Source organism: Manacus candei, unplaced genomic scaffold, assembly GCF_025592945.1.
Source record: "Manacus candei isolate 608988 ecotype Guabito, Panama unplaced genomic scaffold, ASM2559294v1 h1tg000122l, whole genome shotgun sequence".
Classification (NCBI taxonomy): Eukaryota; Metazoa; Chordata; class Aves; order Passeriformes; family Pipridae; genus Manacus; species Manacus candei.
The window spans coordinates 238,192-259,069 of record NW_026138170.1 but is presented as its reverse complement, the minus strand read 5'-3'; positions in this window follow the sequence as shown (position 1 = coordinate 259,069).

Below are 20,878 nucleotides of genomic sequence, written 5' to 3'. Positions count from 1 at the left end.
ATTCCCCCACTCTGGTTGTGGCCACGTGGTCTTACCTGCTTTTATATTGCTGATGTGGAACATGCAAGTGAAAAAACACTGTGGTTACTGCTTCATCTTCCCAGTGGGATTGGGGGCATGGCCAGACCCTTGTATGTTGGAATTTTATACCTTTTTAAAGGGAGAATCATTTCCCCTTTCTCCAAGCTGCTTCTTGGGGATTAAAGTCCTTCATTCACTTGCTTAAATATGAGTTCCAATGCTCTCTGAGGTGCTCCTGGGTATCCCTCCAGCACCAGGAGGACCAGGAGCCTTCCACGAGAGCTGTCTGGCACCCACCAGCCTCATGTTTGAGACTCCCAAGAGCCTTGAGACATCTGTTTTTAGGGAACCAGGTGGCCTTTCTCCAGTGCAGAGGGATCCATGGAAATTAGGACTTTGCATGGATTTGTGGTCAAGTTGCAGCTCATCCATGGCAGGACAACCTCCCCCTTCCAGAAGGAAACCCTAAAGGTGAAGGAGCAGGATGTCAAAAGATGAACCCAGGGGTAAGACCAGCCTGGCTGAACAGAGAGTTTGGGCCAGAACTCAGGAAAAAAATGAGAGTTTATGAGCTTTGGAAGAAGAGGAAGGTGACTCAGGAGGACTCCAAGGATGTCAGGAGGTTGTTCAGGGAGAAAATCAAGAGGGCCAAACCTCAGCTAGAAGTTAATCTGGATACTACTGTAAAATACACTGAAAATGCTTCTATAAATACATCAACAGAAGGAGGGATAAGGAGAATCTCCGTCTTTTATTGGATGTGGGGGGAAACCAAGTGGCAAAGAATGAGGAAAAGTTTGAGGTACTCAGTGCCTTCCTTGCCTCAGCCTTTAGGAGCAAGACCAGCTCTCCAGGTAGAAAGCAGAAAGGCAGCTTGTTCAAAGCAAAGCACCACCTGTTTTCTCTCCTGGCAAATGAAAGAATGTTATTTTAGCAGTAGATATAAATTTACATGACTCATCTAATAGAAATTATCTAAGTTGTTAATAAATAATACAAGTACATAATACAAATTATATAAATTAGCAGCAGTACTGTCCTGACATTTTATCTTAGGGATGAGGTCGTGGGAGAACATTCCACCACAGTGTTCTAAAACCCTGAATTTGTGCTCATGGTGAAGCTCCATCTCCAGCCTCCCTCAAATTTTCTTTATACCCTGCTGTGCTGAGCCAAAACTCCAGGGGATTTTTTGTCCTAAAACCACCGGTGGAGTTTTATTTTTGTGCAAAACTCTTTAGTTTTGAACATTAACATTCGCCTTCTTATTCATGTTGCACTTATTTCTTAAGAATCAAACATCCATACATTAATTGTGCAGGAGTTTCCATTTTGCTGATGGGGTCATGAAGGAAAAAAAAGGGAAAAAAAATTAAAAAAGAAAGGAAAAAAAAAAGGAAAACAATCCTTGTCCCCTTTGTTTTCACCTGTCCAAGGGGACTCCAGTCCTGGTTGTACCAGAGGAAAAGTCACAGACTCATCATCCAGTGCTCAGGGATGTGAAGCAAAACTCCAGGAGGATTCTACCCCTCTTTATGAGTGTCTACCAAAGCCCTTGGAAAAGCAGGAGCAGAGAACTGGATGGGTGACCCTGGAAAACCAGGACCATGCACAGCTGGAGAAGATCCAGAGGAGCTGCAGGAAGAGAAGAGCTTGGGAGGAAAAAGGGAATTTGGGGTTGGTTTGACACCTCCAAATCAAGCAGGGCTGGTCCTGTCTGGCTGATTGTCTTCACAGGGGATGTGTAGAGACTTGATTTTCATTTTAAAGCTATTATTTAAGTATATATTTAATTTCTAGTAGAGATAGAAATGAGCTGTGTCTGGCTTTCCATAGGAGGGAAGCTTAGGAGAGAATTTTTTTTCTCTTTGCACTTCAGGACTCTCTTTTTATCAGCTCAAACAGGGCCACAGAAATGCTCAGCACACACAACATCCTCTGCAAAAAGCTTCTTTTTGGACCTGTGCACCAGGGGCACACACTGAAGTAAATCCCTCCTGGTTGTGTGTGGTTTTGTGAGAATCCAGGAAAATGCAAAAAAAAAAAATAAAAAAAAATAAAAAAAAAATAAAGGAATAAAGCAAAATTCACCAGATCAGCTTTCTAAGCAGTGACTTTCCCTGAGCTTTCCTAGAAACCCTGCTCTGCTTTTCCCATCTCCTGCCAAGCTCCATAGAATTGGATGAGCCCTAATCCTCCTTTTTCTCCTTCTCCACGCGCTCGTGCCAGCCCGAGGAAGTTTGTTTTTGTAACTTAACCCCCTCTTGCAAAGTGCATTTGGAGCACCTGGCTTTGCCTTTTTGGAATTCAACCAGACCTGACCCTGCTGTAGCTGAAAATTTAGCTGCCTCTTTATTTGACTTGCAGGGTTTTTAAGTCAGCTGCAGTGGGCCGGGGGTTAAGAGAGTCCCTGGTGAGGAAAAACTTAGGAGGGGAGAGAGCAGCTGGAATAAAATTGGCTTTTAAAAAATCCCTGACACACTCAGAGACGGTATTGACTGTCAGCCTTCCAATTCTACCTGTCCTGATGCAAAAAAACCCCTATTTTTGGGGGATTGGTTTGGTTTGGTTTGCTCAGTTGGATTTTTTTTGATATTAAGCAGGTTTGTAGAGGCCTTTAATGAAATTAAACCTGGAGGCCAAGGAGTGAGTGGGTGTCTGGAGGCTGTGAAGGCAGAATCGAGTGACTAGAACAGACTTCAATAATTTGCAGACATTTGATATTAAAATGAGAGAAATCCCCCCCCCCTCCCTCATCTACTGGCTGGGAACTGTGTCCTGCAGACACTTCCAATGGCTCATGTGGCTCCATGCATTCTGACCTTCCAGGAATGCTTTTTTTTTTTTCCCCTGGGATATTTCTTGATTTTTATTTTTTTTTCTAGAGCTAAACAAAAGCCCAGGAAAGACAAAATAATAATAATAATAATAATAATAATAATAATAATAATAATAATAATAATAATAATAATAATAATAATAATAAAAGCCTAATTCTTTAAAAAAAAATCTAGATGAGATGAAACCCAGCTGACAATTCAGCCTCAGAGCTCTTTTTTTTTTTTTCTGCAAAGGCATCCTGGAGACGTGGAAGCTTCAAAGATGTGGTAGAACCAGGTCAGGACATCAAGGGGAGTTAATGAAGTTGGGAAAAATGGCTGAGCAGAAGGAATTAAGGGCACCCATCACACCAAGCCTGGGGAACAGCTCTGAAGTCTCACTTGCTCCCAGGAAGAAGCCTGTGATCCAGAGCAGGGAACAGGAATCCCAGGCTTCAATCCCAGTTTATGTCACTACCTGGAGTGCCCAAGGACTAACAATAAACTAATTTGGAGGTTTATGTCCTTGTTATTGCTGAATGTTGGCACAGGAGTTCTAAGCAAACCAGATCTTTCAAATCAGAGGCAAGATTCTGAAATCCTTCAGCTCACTTTGCATCCTTCCTCCTCCCTTTTGTTTCCAATCATCAGAGTGATCCTCTGATGGAGTCATTTACAACAGAGTCCTCTGAAATAAGTTAATTTTCCCTCTAAACTTGCATGTCTTTCTTCAGTTATACCAGGAAAACCTGTAGAAAAGACTGATTTACAGAAGATATCACATTTTAGATGGATAATATTGACTGAAGTGGACACTACCCCGACTCTTCCCTTTAGACCACCCCCAGTTTCCACTTGCAGAATGAGGATATTACCATTGTACCCCTCAGATGGTGCAGTCAGACACCAAAAAAACCCCAATTCAGTGGCAGTGGAGACCTTTGAAAGCATTTTCTAGAGCTGCCAGACTTACAGTGTTGTCTCCAACACAAACTCTTTGTCCTTTAATTTAGCTCTAAATCCTCCATTCTGCTCTGAATTCCATCTTTTGATTCCACTCTGTGTAAGTGATGAACAATGTGGAATTCAGATGAATCCCTGGAACGAGAGAAACGAGGGCTTTTCTTCACAACTTTGGGGCATTTTTGCCCCAGATTGGCTTTTTTCAGTACTTGGAAGGCCCTGCTGGGCAGAGCAGGAATTCTGCCAGCCCGACCTCATCATTTGTCACAGAGCTGGGGATGAGAAGGGAAATGTCATCCTGCCTGACCCATGAACTGCTGTCCTTCGTGGTACATCCTAAAGAATCTTTTCCTTTGTCTTTCCCATTGTCCCTTCCCATTGTCCTTTCCCAAGCACTGGGCTTAAGGTGGGTTGTCCTCACCTCTGACCCTGCTTTGAGGAAGAGGTTGGAAAAGGTGACCTGAAGTCTCCTCTGAACTGAATTTCCCTGTGTTATGCTCTGGATTCCAGGGAAAAGGTTGTCTTGGAAGTGGGGAGGAAAGGGAGAGCTTCTCCCAGGAGACTGAGGCTCACCATGCAGGGATTTGGTGGGAGCTTGGCAAAGCCAGCAAAGCTCAGCTTGGAGAGACTGAACCAGGAGGGGGCAATCCTAAAACTATTAAGGTTGGAAAAGACCTCTGAGCTGGAGTCCAACCCCCAAGGCAGCACTGCCACATCCACCAATAAACCGGGTCTCATCCGCGGATTATTTGAACACTTCCAGGGATGGCGATTCCATCACTTCCCTGGGCAGCCTGTTCCAAGCCTTGACCACCCTTCCAGTGAAGAAATTTTCCCTCACATCCAACCTAGAGAACAAACTCCATCCCAGGAACCTCTGTGCCTGGATGAGTCACTCCAATCCTTGCGTTTGGGTCTTGCTCCCGCGGCTGTTTGATCCCGTTGCCGCTTCAGAACCTTCTTCCTGCCTCCAAACTTCCCAAATTTGTCTGTTGCTGCCGTTCCTGACCTTTGGCTGCTGTTCCAAATTTTTCTCTGACTCTATCACTCCGTATCTGAGCTGCAAACCTCAACCACAGCGTGGCCCCCTGCTCGAAATCCATCACGAGAACATATGGCAGAGCTGCTTTTTATATTTGGCCACCAGCAATAACCTCAACATTTTACCACATGCTAAGATGAGACAACGTTCATTTTTAGAATCCTTCTTTCCTGCCCTTATTTAGAGAGATGTTTCACCATTGGCTTGTTGGTTTTTGGTCAGTTCTTGAGCGGGGTCGGGTCATTCGGTGCCATCAGGCTCGTGGGGCAAACGGTCAAAGCTGTGGGAATTAATTAGTGCATTGTTAATCAGAGGTGCAAGAGCTCTTTACAACACCAAAAACGCTGTACCAGTGCTGGGAAGTTTTAATTATTCACTGACCCCACTTGTCACCAGGGAAGATTAGAACTGTTTCTTTTTTATATCTGTTCATTTGTCAAGACTTAGGGAAAATCAAAGGAAGAGGGGGAGGAAGGAGTGAAAAGCATCTGTGACACTTCTGCTAGAAGCAGCCCAGCAGAGGAAAAGGTCAGGTTCAACATTTTTAATATGTTTTCCTTTTTAAGAGATCCAAAATGCAGGGCAGCTTCTGTCCAGAAGCAAACTAAGTTATCTGTGGCAGAAGGTTGAGGGGACTCACAGCAAAGATGATCCCGTGGTCTGGTTTACTAAAATAAACAGGAAAATCTGGAAAACCAGGGCAGCTGCTCCTGGGAGAGAGAGGATGGATCTTTATATGCTGATCCCTGAGAAGGGAAGGCAGATTTCCCACCCCAGGAACAACTGAGCTTGTTTAGAGATAGAACAGCCTGACAGACAGACAGACAGACAGACTGTTCACAGGGGGCTCACAGCACCACAACCTTCTGCCAGGAATCCACGAGGCCAACGTGTTCCAAGCCCTGCTGAGCAAAGCCCTACAAAATAAGTAGTAAAGACCACAAATATGCCTGTGTTTTATGTTCCAGGGGAGCTGGCACTGCCTGGCAGTCTCTGCTGCTTGGAAAAGGAGCAGCCAAATCCAGGCAGTAGCAGTGAGGCATCTTTGCATCCTCTGCAAGGGCTGAATTTCCTGAGCAGTGTTTGGCACCCAAGGCAATTCTGCTGCAAACCATTGGCAAAAGTGACCTTCTTTTCACAAAACAGCTTTTAAAGGCTGTGCCTGTCCCTCCAAAGCACAGGACTCACCGCTGTGTGACTCAAGCACTCAATCCCAGCAGCTCATCCATAGGGAATGATGAACTCCTGCTCACTCTCAGTGCCTTGGAAGTCAAAGTTGGGGTGTCAATTCAGGGAAATCACAACCCACAGAGACAGAAATTAGCAAAAGGCACCCAACAGGTTATTAAACACAGGGTGTTTTCCTAGATCTTATCTCTTCCTTTCCCAGATCTTCTCTCTTCCCCTCTCTTTGAATGTAAAGAGTTTGGGGAAAATTGGGCCATTTTCCTGTGCATTTAATGCCAAAGCTGACAATGGAGACACCAAGGAGGACAATTCCACAATTGCCGTGGATTTTCTTAGAAAGGATGTTTGCACATGGAGAACAAATGGTCATATTCCATTTGTTCCATTTTCCGTTTCCAGCTGCAGCACATACAGAGGCACCATAAACTCAGGAGAGTGAATTCCTGCTCCTTTAGCTCCTCACAATCCAGATTTGGAGTTGACACCCAGAAGGAGCATCAAAGTCCTTGGTTGGTGGTCTTTTCATACACACTGCCCCTGATTGAACACAAAGGCTTTCTCCAACCCATTTTTAAGCTACCACCCCACTTTCTGGCCCATTGATGCCTCCTGCTTCCTCCCCACAAAGCCTGTGGTTGATATCTCCAGTGGCTTGGCCAAGCTCAGAGGAACAACCTGTGTTCATGGGCCACTCCTTGGACATTTAACATCAATCCAGGTCTTTGCTGAACTCATGGGACATTTAACATCAATCCAGGTCTTTGCTGAACTCATGGGACATTTAGTATTAACCCAGGTCTTTGCTGGACTCCTTGGACATTTAACATCAATCCAGGTCTTTGCTGGACTCCTTCTACATTTAACATCAATCCAGGTCTTTGCAGAACTCCTTGGACATTTAACATCAACCCAGGTCTTTGCTGAACTCCTGGGACATTTAACATCAATCCAGGTCTTTGCTGAACTCCTGGGACATTTAACTCATGTGTTTCCATGAGGGCTGAGACCAGAATTGCAGTTTCCAGCCTGGGGAAGGGTTGCCTGGCCTGTTACTCAGTTTGGGAAATGGGCATTTTAATCCTGACTAATAGTTTCTCTTCTCTCTGCTTCCTGCCTTCTGACCTCCAGAGCATCAACCCTTTTACTCACCACTTGCCCGTGGAAAGAACCGAAAGCCCGTTTGTCCCAGATAACATATTTGGGATTGTTTGATACCACACTGCTGTGTTTCCAATTAGGTCTCCTTGCTTTTATCTCCTCTGTGTAATCTCTTCGGTCCCTCCCACTAATTAGAACCTTATTTGCCTTTTCCCCCCTTTCAGCAGTGTTTATCCTTCACATTGTTTCTTGCATCTCTGCTGAGCTGAGGCCTGACTTCTGTTATCTTTGTTTTTTAAATATATGTTTAGGTTTTACTGGCACAGCCTCTGTGTTCAAGTGATCCAACTATTCATTACAGACCTCATGATTTTCCACAGTAAATTTTCTAGACAATCAACACAGATCAACATTATTTGGTGTCTCATTCCACATTCTTTTGGAGAGTTATGTGTTATGAACGGCCCAATACTTCAGATTATTACCTTTCATACACAACATCACTGGATATCTGATGATATTCTGATGGCTAGACATCCAGATGTTTTATTTTATTTATCCTACTTGGCTTGTTTTCTAGGACCAAGTCCAAACCAGCCTCTAATCTCAGGGGTTGCTCAACAAGTTCTGTGAGGGGCTGTGAAAAGTTATTAAAGATGGGAGGGGGGGGTGAAAAGCCTGTACACAACAAATAATTCTGCAAACTCCAGTCTTGTCCTTATATCCTTAAAATATATGTTGATCAATAACAACCTTGTAATATTAATAAGGGAATTTTAACGTGTACTTTTGGGAGAGCATGAAAACTCTCAGAATAAACTGATTTCTTGGTAACTCAAGTCAGGAAGAGACTTTCCAAGGGCAGCTTTCCATAATCATTATTAGGAAGGTTTTGTGCTTCTTCCTATAGAAAGTGGTACTTTCCTTTGTTTGGGAATTAGAACAGGTCCTGGATCTGTAGTTTGAGCCAGGATAGCAGTTCCCATCCCAGACCAAGGGCCCCTGAGCTAAAGGACAGCAGGTAAACAGAGAGGAAGGTGAAGCCCAAGGGACTCAAAATTAGGCAGAATAAATGAGCCAGTAAGTTCACAATTAACAATTTTGCTTCAATGTGTAAAGACATTATCAGGTTTCACCTATTGAGAGGCAAGAGATGAATTTCCATAATAAAACCATCCCTGGGATGAATCCATTTTCAGTCCACATTATTTTCCTTGTCATTCCTGCCTAGTTTGGGTATTAAGAGACAAATGAGAGAACTCAGGATCTTGGAATTAAACATTTGCAGTGAGGAGGAAGGTTCTCACATCCAGAACCATCAAGCCTGGTTCCACCAGACAGATCCCCCTGCTAGTGATGGACGTCACCAACAGATCTTCAGGGTGTGCTTGTCCTGAGAGGAGCTGCACTGCTTGGCAGGGTTATGGAGGCACCATCCCACTGCCAGGAGCTAATGCTGCCTGACCATGGCCTGGGTCACCCAGAGGGTGGATGGGCACTGACCAGGCTCCCCAGGGCAGTGGGCACAGCCCCAAGGCTGCCAGAGCTCCAGGAGGGTTTGGATGATCCTCTGGGGCACAGGGGGTGACCCTTGGGGATGTTCCTGTGCAGGGCTGAGGGTTGGACTGGATGATCCTGGTGGGTCCCTTCCAACTCAGCATGTTTTGTGATTCTGAACACCTCCCCAGATAGTGAATCTCCTCCTCCTGCCCATGAAAGTGCCAAAAGAGGGTTTCTGCAACCAGATTATGAAGATGATGAAGGGCCTGGATTTGAAGCCGTGGGAGGACACTGAGGGCACTTGGTGTGTTCAGCTGGAGCAGAGGAGACTGAGGGGAGATCTCACTGCAGTTCCAACTTCCTGGGGAGGGGAAGAAGAGGGGCAGGGACTGAGCTCTGCTCTGGGGGGACCAGGGACAGCAGCCAGGGAAGGGCTGGAGCTGTGTCAGGGCAGGCTCAGGTTGGATCTCAGGGAAAGGTTCTTCCCCCAGAGGGTGGTTGGGCACTGCCCAGGCTCCCCAGGGCAGTGGGCACAGCCCCAAGGCTGCCAGAGCTCCAGGAGGGTTTGGATGATCCTCTGGGGCACAGGGGGTGACTCTTGGGAATGTTCCTGTGCAGGGCTGAGGGTTGGACTTGGTGATCCTTGTGGGTCCCTTCCATGATTCCATGAGTGTCTGAGTCTCTGACTCTTATGACTGTGATTCCAGATCTGGGCTGGGAGGAACATCTGTGGTGGTGCCGGGTTTCCAGTTGTCCAGACCCAGAAAAAAGGGGTTTCATTGCTCCCAGTTGCCATCACTGGGAGGTGGAAGCCACCCCTGGACATGTCCCAAAGCCTTGTGGATGTGGCACTTGGGGACACAGTTTAGCAGTGGCCTTGGCAGCACTGGGTCAATGGTTGGACTTGATGATCTTAGAGGTCTTTTCCAACCTTAATAACTGCAATTCTACTGCATTTCCTTCAGCAATTGCTGCTTCAGTGCAAATCACCAGCTCAGTGTCACAGGTGAATCTCTGCTCACCTGGCATTATACACCTGGACGGACCTTTCTGGGTTCCTAATAGTCTTCAGCTGAAGCCCCAAATCATGAAGAGAAGCTGAACAAACCCCAAAACTGAGGCAACAGCCTAATCTTGTCAAGTGGCTCTGAAATTCCTCTCCTCACATTTTGTATTTTTGATTTCTCGCAGCCGGGCCCTCCAGTATCAGCAGAGCTCTTGGGAAAGGCAGAAACGAGGCAAAAGAGGCAAAAATAAACCAATTTTTATTTTTTCTTTTTTTTTTTTTTTTGGAGCTTTCAAGGAAGTTTTGAAACCTTGTTTTAATTTTAAGGCTTTCCCCCCCCCCGATTCGATGTAAACCTCTGTCTTTTCTTTCGAAACTCACGTGCTTAAATTCAGAATAAAAAATAAATTAAAAAAAAAAATTAAAAAAAAAAAAAAGGGTAGGAAATTTGAGGATTTTCCCACCCCACCCCACTTTCAACAGTTTCCAAACCTTTTTACTACGACGGCCTGAGAGGGCTCTTTATTTTTACAGCTGCTGCATACCTAGTTCTCCTCGCTGGAAGACGCACACGCAGCTCCAGCGATCCTAATCTTTTCATTCCAGGAAAGGAACCAGCTGTAAATCCACTGAAGCAAGATCGGGATACGGCAGCAGGGCTGTTGTTCTGCCCCCCTGCTGGTTAAGACTTCCCCTGAACTGCTCTCACACCCGGCCCTGCCGTGGCTCCGGGAGAAATCCCTTCCCATCTCCCGGTTCAGCCCTTAAGGACACTGGGATTATGATCTTCCCGCTCTGACAAGCAGCACTTGAGCCAGATTTGGATGAGGTTTGGAGGTGCCTGGTTTCTTCCACCCTGAAAGCACCCCGGAGAGGTGCTTGGTTTGCATCCACCCCCAAATTCCAAACAAATGGTGGGGATAAACTTACTCCGTGCACCCTCCCTGTCCCTGGGTGATGTAAATGAACTTTTGTGTCCGCAGCACAGCTCCTTCCCACTTTTACTCCAAGCGGGATTGCCGCTCTCCCTGCTGATAAATCAACTTTCTGCCACATGGAAGGCTGGAAGAACAACAAAAATGTTGGCATTGTTTGGAAAAACCTCGTGTCAAAGGGTGAGAATTCCCCCTGCACCCCTGGAAAACTGCTCTGGGAGTCACCTCGTAGCGATGGGAACGTCACCTCCAGGCTGAGCCTTTCCCAAATTTTCACGGTAACCTGGTGCTGAGTGTGTACAAACAGTCACAATGAGTGCTTAGCAACACCTCCTGCCAACCCAGGCAGGGGCAGGGGGAACAAAAATGCACGTTGAGCTCTCCAGATATTCCTGCAATGAAAATACAGCGGCCAGGAACAGTAAAACCTGTGCTGGGCTGACGGGGCTGGGGTGGAGTTCCCTCCCACCACTCCTTCCACACAGCTCTCATAAGCCTGACTTTGTCTTTTTGGGCTTGGCAAGTCTCATTTGGCCTCCAGAAAGCCTTGTGTCCTCAGGAAATCTGGCACAAGTGAAAGATATATAGATAGATATATCTATATAGATATAAAGTGTGTGTGTGTGTGTCTCTGGTGTGTGAGGGGATGGAGGATGAGGAGGCAGCCCAAAGGTCAAGAGATCTTCAGGACTTTTCCAGACACGTCATTTCTTCTCCTGTCTAGACCAAGAGTGTCCTAGCAAGGGGGAATGTGGCCATTTGGCATGGAAAAGGATTATTCCTTTCAGGGAATGCCAGGGAATGAAGAGATCCTGAGACAGAAGGTCACAATAACAACCCTATGACCTGCTGGGTGTCCTTCAGCTCTGCTTAGGCAGGACAAAACCCCTTTGAAGGCTCAGACCTTCCACCTTTGGGACCTCCACTATGATTGTTGGGTGGCAGTTTTGGAGATGAGGGTGCCTGTACCAACCCAGGAAAAATATTCCAGGGAGGCCTGAGCTAACATGGAGATGAGCCAGTGCATCGATAGGATACAGCCCTGTGCTATTCAAAGATACAGACCCCAAAAGTTTTATTCCAGAAGCACTGAAAGAGTCCATGAAAGACACAAACTCCAGTCTAACAGCTACTGGCCATTTGTGGGCAGCAGGGATGTTATTAATCCACCACATTTAAAGGAAATATCATCTTTTTCCAACCCCTGTTGACAATTGTCACATCGTTTCTAGCTTGGGGACAACAGTGCATGGCTGAATCTTTCACCTTCACACTGCATCTCACCATAAAACCTGGTTTGTATCTCACCATAAAACCTGGTTTTTTGGTTTTCTGGGAGGCCAGGCAGAAGATTTTCTTCACTGGGGGACAGTTAAGGGAGATGGGCTTTTCTGTCACCAAGATAATGTTCATTTTCCACCAGCTCAGCTGGAGAAAGCCTGCAGGTCTGTTCTTTCCTGGAGTCTCCTGAATTTATTAAACCATCTTAAAATGCAGAGCTTGGTATGTGAAACTCTGCTGGGTGGGTGTTAATGATTCCTAGTCAGAACTCCAAGACAAGGCACTGTGCAGCTTCTCAACAAGCATTTAATGAGCACAGAAAACCTTGGAAAAACCCTCCAAATATTTGTGTCCTGGAATATATTTTAAATGACTATTATCGAGTAGGTCCTCCTACAGAAATCCTTCTTTCTATCGCTGTTAAATATAAACCACTGGTGTTCCTTCCCAGGTGACTTCTCCAAGTTCAGGGTGTGACTGTAGGACGCCCTCAGAGCTGGAGGAGAATTTAGGATCTCAGATATTTAACCACAGCCTTCATAGTGCCCTTTTGAAGACTAGTTTGGCTGAAAACATTTAAATTTATTCCCATCCCAGCAGCATTTCAGCCTCGGGATTAAAACCTGCCTCAGCTTCACGCAGATAACATGACATAAATCTATAAAAAGGCAACCTGGACCACACAACACTTATTTCCTGCTCCTGCATCCACCAGTTCTGTCCATAATTTGTCTTTCCTGCTCGTGCCTGTGCCGTGTGTACAAATGGCAGCTCCAAGGAACACCAGCTGCTCTCCAGTCTCCAGAGGCAATTTCTAAGCACAGCTCATAAATACCCTCTCTTAAATTTGGCTCTGTCTGAGCCTTTCTAGCCCTGCTCTCCCCTGCCCTGCTCTCCATGTCTGCAAGGATTAAAGCTCCCCCCTCAAAGCCCTCCCCGTGGCTTTGATCCTTTTGTCTGGACTGAAGAAATCCAAGCTGATATCCATGGAGCATGTGGGATAGAGCAGCCTGGGAGAAAGCTCCCGAGTGAGAAAGCCCCCTTCTGGAGGAGGGAGATTTTTGTGGTATGGTGCACCGAGCCAAACCTGCCAGCATTCCCTGGAAAGCAGGAATAAGGTGAAGGGGGAGGGAAATCTGAGCTCATGATTTGAGAGCCGAGCGTGTCGTTCGACGTTTCTATCTTGATTATTAAACAAACTATCCACCCAAAATTTCCCAGTTGCCACCCTTGGCAAAGGGGCCCTGAGAAAACGAGGAATGGAGGCAAGGAATATTGATCCATTTGGAGGGGAAGGGTTGGGCTGGTCCGTGCTGGTGAGGAGGAACAGCTGGAGGGAACGGAGGGTGCGCTCCCGCTCGGAGCAACAGCTGGATGCTCCATGAATCCATCCCAGCCACAGCTGGCAGAGGCACTGCAGTACTTCCACATCCGTCTTCCAGCACTGCTTCCATGTGCTACAGGCCTCCCATCACATCCCCAGGTGCTCCAAGTGCTGTTTGTCACTTTGTCCCCAGGCAGCAGCGGCACAGCCCTGGCTCCCGTCCCTCTGCAGCGTAAGGATGGGAAGAGCCAGCACTTGGATCATCTGCATCCCACAGGGATGAGTAAGAGCCTTTCCAAATACAGCAGCACTTGCTGTCAGGGGCTGCAGGACCATTCCTGGGAGCAGTAGATGATTTGTGTGCCCTGCCATTCCACATTACTCATGGAATTGGGTTCCCTCCCAAGCAGAATCGCCTCCCGCTCCAAGGCACAGCCCGGTGGGTGTTTAACCACACAAAGGAGCCCTCAACTCTCCCCTAAGGCTCTGAGAAATCACTTTGTTCTCCTCATTCATGTCACAAAGGGCTTGTCACCATCCCAGAAACCCTTCACACACACCCCCAGGCAACCGCTGGTGGTCAGAGCCAGCCCATCAAACCAGCTCCCTCGGGATGTGTGGGTGACTCCTCCCTGGAAGAATCCCCATCCCACCACTGTGTCACAGGAGAAGGGGTCAGGCCTCCCCCAGTCCATGAATCAAGAACCTCCAGTGCTTGTTACAAAGCCACAGGGCTGCTTGACCATCTAAAGGTTCCCTTAATGAAAACTAGAAATCAAGTTCCCCAAATAGATCCGATCCTATTTTGGGCTGAGCCCTGGGTTTGATTCTGTCCTGGTCAAACTGTCTCCTTCCCTCCCACTGGAAATCACTGGCTGGAAGCCTTTGGCATCCAGTGGAATGGGCTTATTATAAAAGTGCTAAACAGCAGAACAGTAATTCCTGAAAGCTGAAATAATGGGACAGGAATCAGCTAAATTGCTGGAATTTTAGTGCTCTTGCCCAAGATTTGTCACCGTGAAGTGTGGAGCCCTGAAACACTTTGTGCCCTCTGCCACATCATTCAAGCTGCTAAGGACAATAAGGAAAAGGCCTTTAAAATCAGGGATAAAATCACAAAACCAGGATGATGGACTTTTTTTTTTCCACATTGGGGAAACTGAGGCAAGACAACAGATTTACCAGAAGGATGTGGTGCCGGTTTGAGAAGCTTAAAATATCTCCAGTGCACTAAATCCTTCATGTTCATTAGAAACCAAATGATGAATGGATGAATAGGAACGTTATTAACGTTTATTTCTAATTTAACCTGTGGAAAAGCCCCTGGGAAAATCTGGTTCAAGGAAAAGAGGTTCCCAACCTCTGTCTTCACATGGCAGGAGGCTGAGGGCCACAAAGCTCCCCAAGGTGAAGGCAATGCAAACAGGTCACCTGCATCTGGCACAGGTTGCCCAGAGAAGTTGTGGCTTCCCCATCCCTGGAAGTGTCCAAGGCCAGGTTGAAGCAACCTGGGCTGGTGGAAGGTGGCCCTGCCCATGGCAGGGGGTGGAATGAGATGATCTTTAAGGTCCCTTAAAGATCATTCTATGATTTTATGATCTAAATCTTGTGGTTGCCCTAAAAATTGACCTCAGCTGATTTGGGGTAGATGTAGGGCAATTCCTGATGATGACACAAGATTCACCCCAGGCTGGGTTGAGAGCCAAAATTGGGGTTGAACTGCTGTGTTCCACCTCTGACCCATCCAATCCATCACTAGAGTGGGAAGGCAGTGGAAGAGTCAAGGAAGGAATCAAGAGCTGCTGGACATCTCTCAGCAGGAGGTTCAGGTGAGGAGCTCAGTCCCAGTGGTTAATTCAGCCCAGGATTCTTACCCTTGTACCGGGCCAGTCTCAGCCCCTGGGTGACCTGAGGGTTTTGGAGCATTGTTTTCTAAAGCAGGTATTGGTCCCTCTTGCTCCAGTTAAGGATCAAAGTTGAGGGAAAACTGTTCCACGTCTGGGTTGATCTGTAAGTGGGGATGGGAGAAGGGGAAAGGACAGTTATTTAGGACACTGAGGGGCTGGAGCATGTCCAGGGAAGGGAAGGGAGCTGGGGAAGGGGCTGGAGCAGCAGGAGCAGCTGAGGCAGCTGGGGGGGCTCAGCCTGGAGAAAAGGAGGCTCGGGGGGACCTTCTGGCTCTGCAACCCCCTGACAGGAGCGGGGAGCCAGGGGCGGGTCAGGCTCTGCTCCCAGGGAACAGGGACAGGAGGAGAGGGAACGGCCTCAAGCTGTGCCAGGGGAGGATTACACTGAATATTAGGATAGACGTTTTCCCTGAAAGGGTTGTCCAGCCCTGGCACAGCTGCCCAGGGAAGTGGTGGAGTCACCATCCCTGGAGGGACTTCAAATATGTGTACAAGCTGCACTTGGGGACGTGGTTTCGTGGTGGCCTTGGCAGTGCTGGGTTAACAGTTGGACTTGATGATCTTGGAGCTCTTTTCCAGCTGAAGAGATTCTCTGATTCCCTTTGCTTTCCTTTATTTGGTTTGCTCTGGTTTTCCCAGAGGCTCAGAAATGGAGGTGGCTTTGCCCACAAATCCCCACTTAATCAGGGTCAGAGCGTCGTGTCTCTCCCCACTTCCCAACCGCTGAGCCTTCTCTTGCAGAGACCATTAATTAACCCCCTCTGACAGAGCGAGGTTTGGCTGCTCTGCTGAATCCCTGGACGAGCAGTGCCAGCTGTTAAGGATGACACAGCCCCTGGGTGTACTGGGAAATGGGCTGAGACCACGAAATCATCTCACGTCACTCACCGCACACACAAGAGCCTTCGACCACTGCAGCCAAAACAGAGCCTAGTTCGAGTCTAGTCTCCAGCTAGACCTCCAGAAAAAAACCAGGAGAGGGCTATTTGACATTAAATTTTCCATAATATAAGTGGATCCAACTTTTTAGGTGGCACAGGTTGGTTGTCGATATTGGGAGCATTTCTCAGATAAAATAACAGTAAATTCCATCCTTTATTTTCTAGCCAGGTAAAATCCAGACAAAGAACAGGATATATTTAGCTGGGGGGACTCCATGACTCGCTTTCACAGACACCTTTCCAAGGAAAATGCAGCAGGTTAGAAGGAATTGTCCCGGTGGCCAAATCCAACCCTTGAATTCCCAGCTCCCCTGGATGACACCGTGTGGGTGAGATCAGGAGCCCAAACATAACGAGAACAAAACAAGAAATCCAAAACAAAGGCTAAGACTGGACTTAGAGCTGACTCTTGAGAGTCATTTCTTAAATTCCACGTTTTATGAGAAGTGTGGGATGAAAGCAAAGGTTACACCTCACTCTTTCCATCACCCACAATGACTCTGCTGCGGTGAGTTGCATGTGAAGAGCTCAGAAAATGCTGGAAATTACTTTATTAATTGACCTTATTAATTGACTTTATTAAGCTGCTCTGTGCTCTGTGTGATGATGTACCCGAGAATTGCAGTGGCATCAAAGATATTTGGAGTTTGGAGTCAATCTGGACAATGTGGAAGCAGAAGAGCCCTTTGGTGGAAGCTCTGCCTGATGAGCCATTTCTGCTCATGTTTTTGGACATTTCATTTTGACCCTCCTTTCCATCTCCTTTGGAGTTCTTTCCACACCCTTTCTCTTCAGATACAAACAGTCAAAACCACAAATACAGCACCAGATGATCTTTAAGGTCCCTTCCAACCCCAAACCATTCTATGTTTCTATGAATCCATTCCTAAAATCATCCCAAAGTGTGTCCCCCATCACCAGGGTGTGTGCTGTGGAAAGTCACCCCTTCCTAAGATCTGAACACACTCACTGACCCTCTGAATTCCTTTACACTCCTGTACAATTCCTGGATGCTGCAGTTTTAGTGGGATCAATCCCAGATTCACAAATGTCCCTTAAAATACACGTTCGGGAACAAAAAAAAAAAAAAAAAAACAACATTGAAAAATTTGCTGTAAAGAAAAAATGTGGTATAACCTGGTTTTTTTCCTTTTCAGGACTTCCCTTGGTCCACCACAGCTGAAACGTGTCTTGGGTCATCCCTAGGAAATTCCCAAAGAGAAAATCAGTCAAAAACCCACCCCAGCTCTTACATCAAATCCAGGACTTAAAATAGATGAAAAATACGGGAGAAAGTTCTGCTCTGTAACTTTTAGTTAAAAGTAGTAAAAAGAGTTAAAAGTAGCAACTTTTTAGTTATTAGTATCCCAATTAATAACCCTGACAGGATTTGAGTTGTGCCCTTGCCAGGGGATCCAAGCAGCCAGGCAAGAGCAGAATAAATTAAGAAACGTAACATAAATAAAACAGAAAGTCATCTACAGTAGGATTACAAACAATAATAGGGAGCTGCTGAAAAAAAAAATTAAGATTACAGACAATAACAATGAACTATTAAAAAAATGAAGATTAGGAGAAGTGGACATTGCTCCCTTGCACTGATATTTTCAACAAAGAGTTGTTTGGCTGCCCAAAAGTTTCCCACCTCTCTTGATACTCCTTGAAATTAGCATGTTATAGAATAGAAACTTTTCATAAGAAATTAAGGAAAACAACATGTTTAGGTTTTTTTTTTTTTTTTCTGAATGCAGCCCAGCAGGGGAGGATGGAGGAGATTCCTTTGCTGTGGAGGATGGAGGATGGAGGAGATTTCCTTGATACTTGAAATTAAGTCAACATGTTACAGAATAGAAACTTTTCGTCAGAAACTAAGGAAAACAACAGGTTTAGGTTTGTTGGGTTTTTTTTCTGAATGCAGCCCAGCATAGGAGGATGGAGGAGGTCTCTTCACTGTGGAGGATGGAGGATGGAGGATGGAGGATGAAGGAGATTTCCTTCGGTGCCGTGGTGGATCAGGGGGCTCAAGGTCTCCGAGCCACCCCTGCAGGACTTTAATCTCCCATCACCCACAGCACCGAGCTCACAAATGTCCTCTGTGCACAACAGCCATGGAAAAAAACAAAAAAAGCCATTCTCCCAGACTAACAACCATTCCATCATTCCTTGGGGTCCTGCCATGCCGTGGCCTCGGGCTCAGGTTATTCCATGTTCCTTCTCCGCGGCCCCGTGTGAGGTCTTGCTGGAGCTGGAGCTGGAGGACGGCCAAGGTGTCAAAGGGACACCTTTCCTGCTTAGCTGGTGAGTGGAATGTCCCAAGATTCGGAACACTGGAGCAATTCTGAGCTCTACGGCCCTCGTGAGCACCATCAATCCTGGATTTTCGTTCCAAACCCTCCCTGCTTTTTTACGGCGCTTCCCAAGGCTGGGCTGGGAGAAATTTTGTCGCTCCCAGCCCGCTGAAGTTGCTGAGCTGGGTGCTAAAGTTTATTTTTAATGCTCCTGGTGGAGCCTGCAGCAGGTTCCCGAGGAGGGTTTTGGAAATCTGAGAGTGAAAAAGAAAAAAAAAAAAAACACCTCTCAAATATTCCGACTCAATCCAACTTTAGTGTAAATCCAACTGTCCCAGAGCCTGCTGGGACAGGACTTGTGTAACTAAGTGTTACTGTGGATTTCTCATGGATAAACTTATGGTTTTATTCCCCCAAAAACCCAGGGCAGTGATAAGAGTCTCTGGGCCGTGTTTCTGACCTCTCAGGTATTTCTAAAAAATATTGATTTATCAACCTACTGATTTATCTCTCACTTACACAGCTCTAGAAATCAATGCTGAGGTTACTGATTATCACCTCAGGGGATATTCCATGTTAAAATACCATAACCAAGAAAAGAAACAAGCAAAAAAGCCTGAAATGCCAGTTTAATTTTTTCTGAGCACCAACAGTTTCTCATTCTCACACTTTACTGGATGCATTTGGAGAGATGGGGATCATTTAGAATTTTATAGCAATTCAAATAATAACAGGCACAAAGCTATCTAGTCCAGAGCAGAAGTATTGTAATTATCATTTTGTTTTCTGTTCTTATTTTATGAAATTAGTCACGAAATAACCAGAACAGACCAAACTATTATTATTATTATTTGGAGATATTATCATTTATTAGGGATTTCCCCTTAAAAAATCCTCTGACATAACAGAATCAAAACTAATTAACCTGTGAATTCTTTCTCCTCTCTGCACACTCAGAAAAAGTTGGGAATTTGCTGGTGGGACACCTCTTTGTTCCAAAGGGCTCCTGAGTTATTTGATTTTACTGGAAAAACGTCATTTCAAAAACTCTTTGTCATTCAAAACTCTCTGTTTTCCAGGCAGATGCTGCCTTAGAGTCTGTCAGGCTCAGGCTAAAATTCCCATCAGAGCCTCAAAAAGCTTCCCAAGGCGTTAAGTTGGTGCTTGGGAAAACAGATTGGGTGAGAAAACCGGTCAGTGACCAGATTCTGGGATTTAGGATGGAGCAGAGGTTTTATTCCACAGCCATCCCACCTTCCTACCTCTTTCCCTATGGAGCTCCTTGGCTTCCTGCAAGGTTCAACTGACCAGCTCCTTAGGCAAAGAAATACAAAATTTTACAGGTGAAAAACAACAACAACAACAACAAAACCCCGAAGGAATCTATTTGCCAGCTCTGGATTTTAAGGAAAAAGCTGAACTTGGCCCTGTAGTTCCTTTCCTACGGGTCAGACCCTCACGGGATTTCCAAATTCAACCTGTTTCAGTTTTCCTTGTGGCTCAGACAAAGGTATGGACCATGCTGGTTTCCAGAGGGCATCTGCAGTCCTCAGTCCTAGGAGAGGACTTTCCAGAGGGTGTCTGCAGTCCTCAGTCCTAGGAGAGGACTTTCCAGAGGTGAGGATGAACAGGAAGAGGAAGGATAAGGAGCCATCCCACCCTTGGGTGCCACCAGCAGCAGGGCAGGAAGGACAAGACCACACTTCCCTGCCAGGTGCTCCAGAGCCTTAATTCTTCCCAGGACCCCCAGGGAACAGGAAAATGGATCTCACCAGCTCGCATGCACCTCCCCATGCCAACACCTCCCACCTCCTCTTGGAAAATCCTGTCCTTCCAGAGCCTTCCAGAACCAATCCCAGAGTTCCAGGGCGAGGCGGTTCCGTCACCGCAGCATCTCCCCAGGCTTGTGCTTAAGCCTGGCTTGTGCTTAAGCCTGGTTTGAACCGTGGCCAGTGAGAGCTGAAACAGCAGAGAATTGGTTCCCCCCCACCAGGGAGGGGGCCAAGGTGCAGGCAGGAATTTGCCCCCAAAATCTCCCTTACTCCTCCAGCCTTCCCAGCCATCCCGAGGCTCAGTATCCTCCACCTCCCAGAGCTGCAGCCCAAGGAGCCAGAGGCTTTGTCCAGCTCCTCTGCTGCCCCGAGGGAAACAAGGAGGGGCTTTTTCTCTGCTTGTTCCTTAATTCAGTCAGCAAACATTCCCCACACAAAAAAACTGGGCTGGGAAGAATCGACCCAGGCACCATCTTGCATTTGCCAACTGGATTAGTCCGTAATTGCCGGGTGTCTCAGATGCAAAAGGGCTCCTGATTCCTGGGTATGGAAAGGTCTTTATTTAACTTATTTATCATTATTATTTCCCTCCCCCTTTCTCACCCTGAGCTGTGTTCCTAAGTCCTGTTTTGTGAGGAGGGCTATGGGGTTCTTTCATCAGCAAAGCCTGTGAGCCCCCCCATGACTTTGGGAGGCAGAAGATTGACCTTTAGGGCCCCTAATGCTGCATTACAACATCTAATCCCACATTCCAGGGCAGGCTGGAAAATGGGGAGAGGATGGGTAGGAGAGA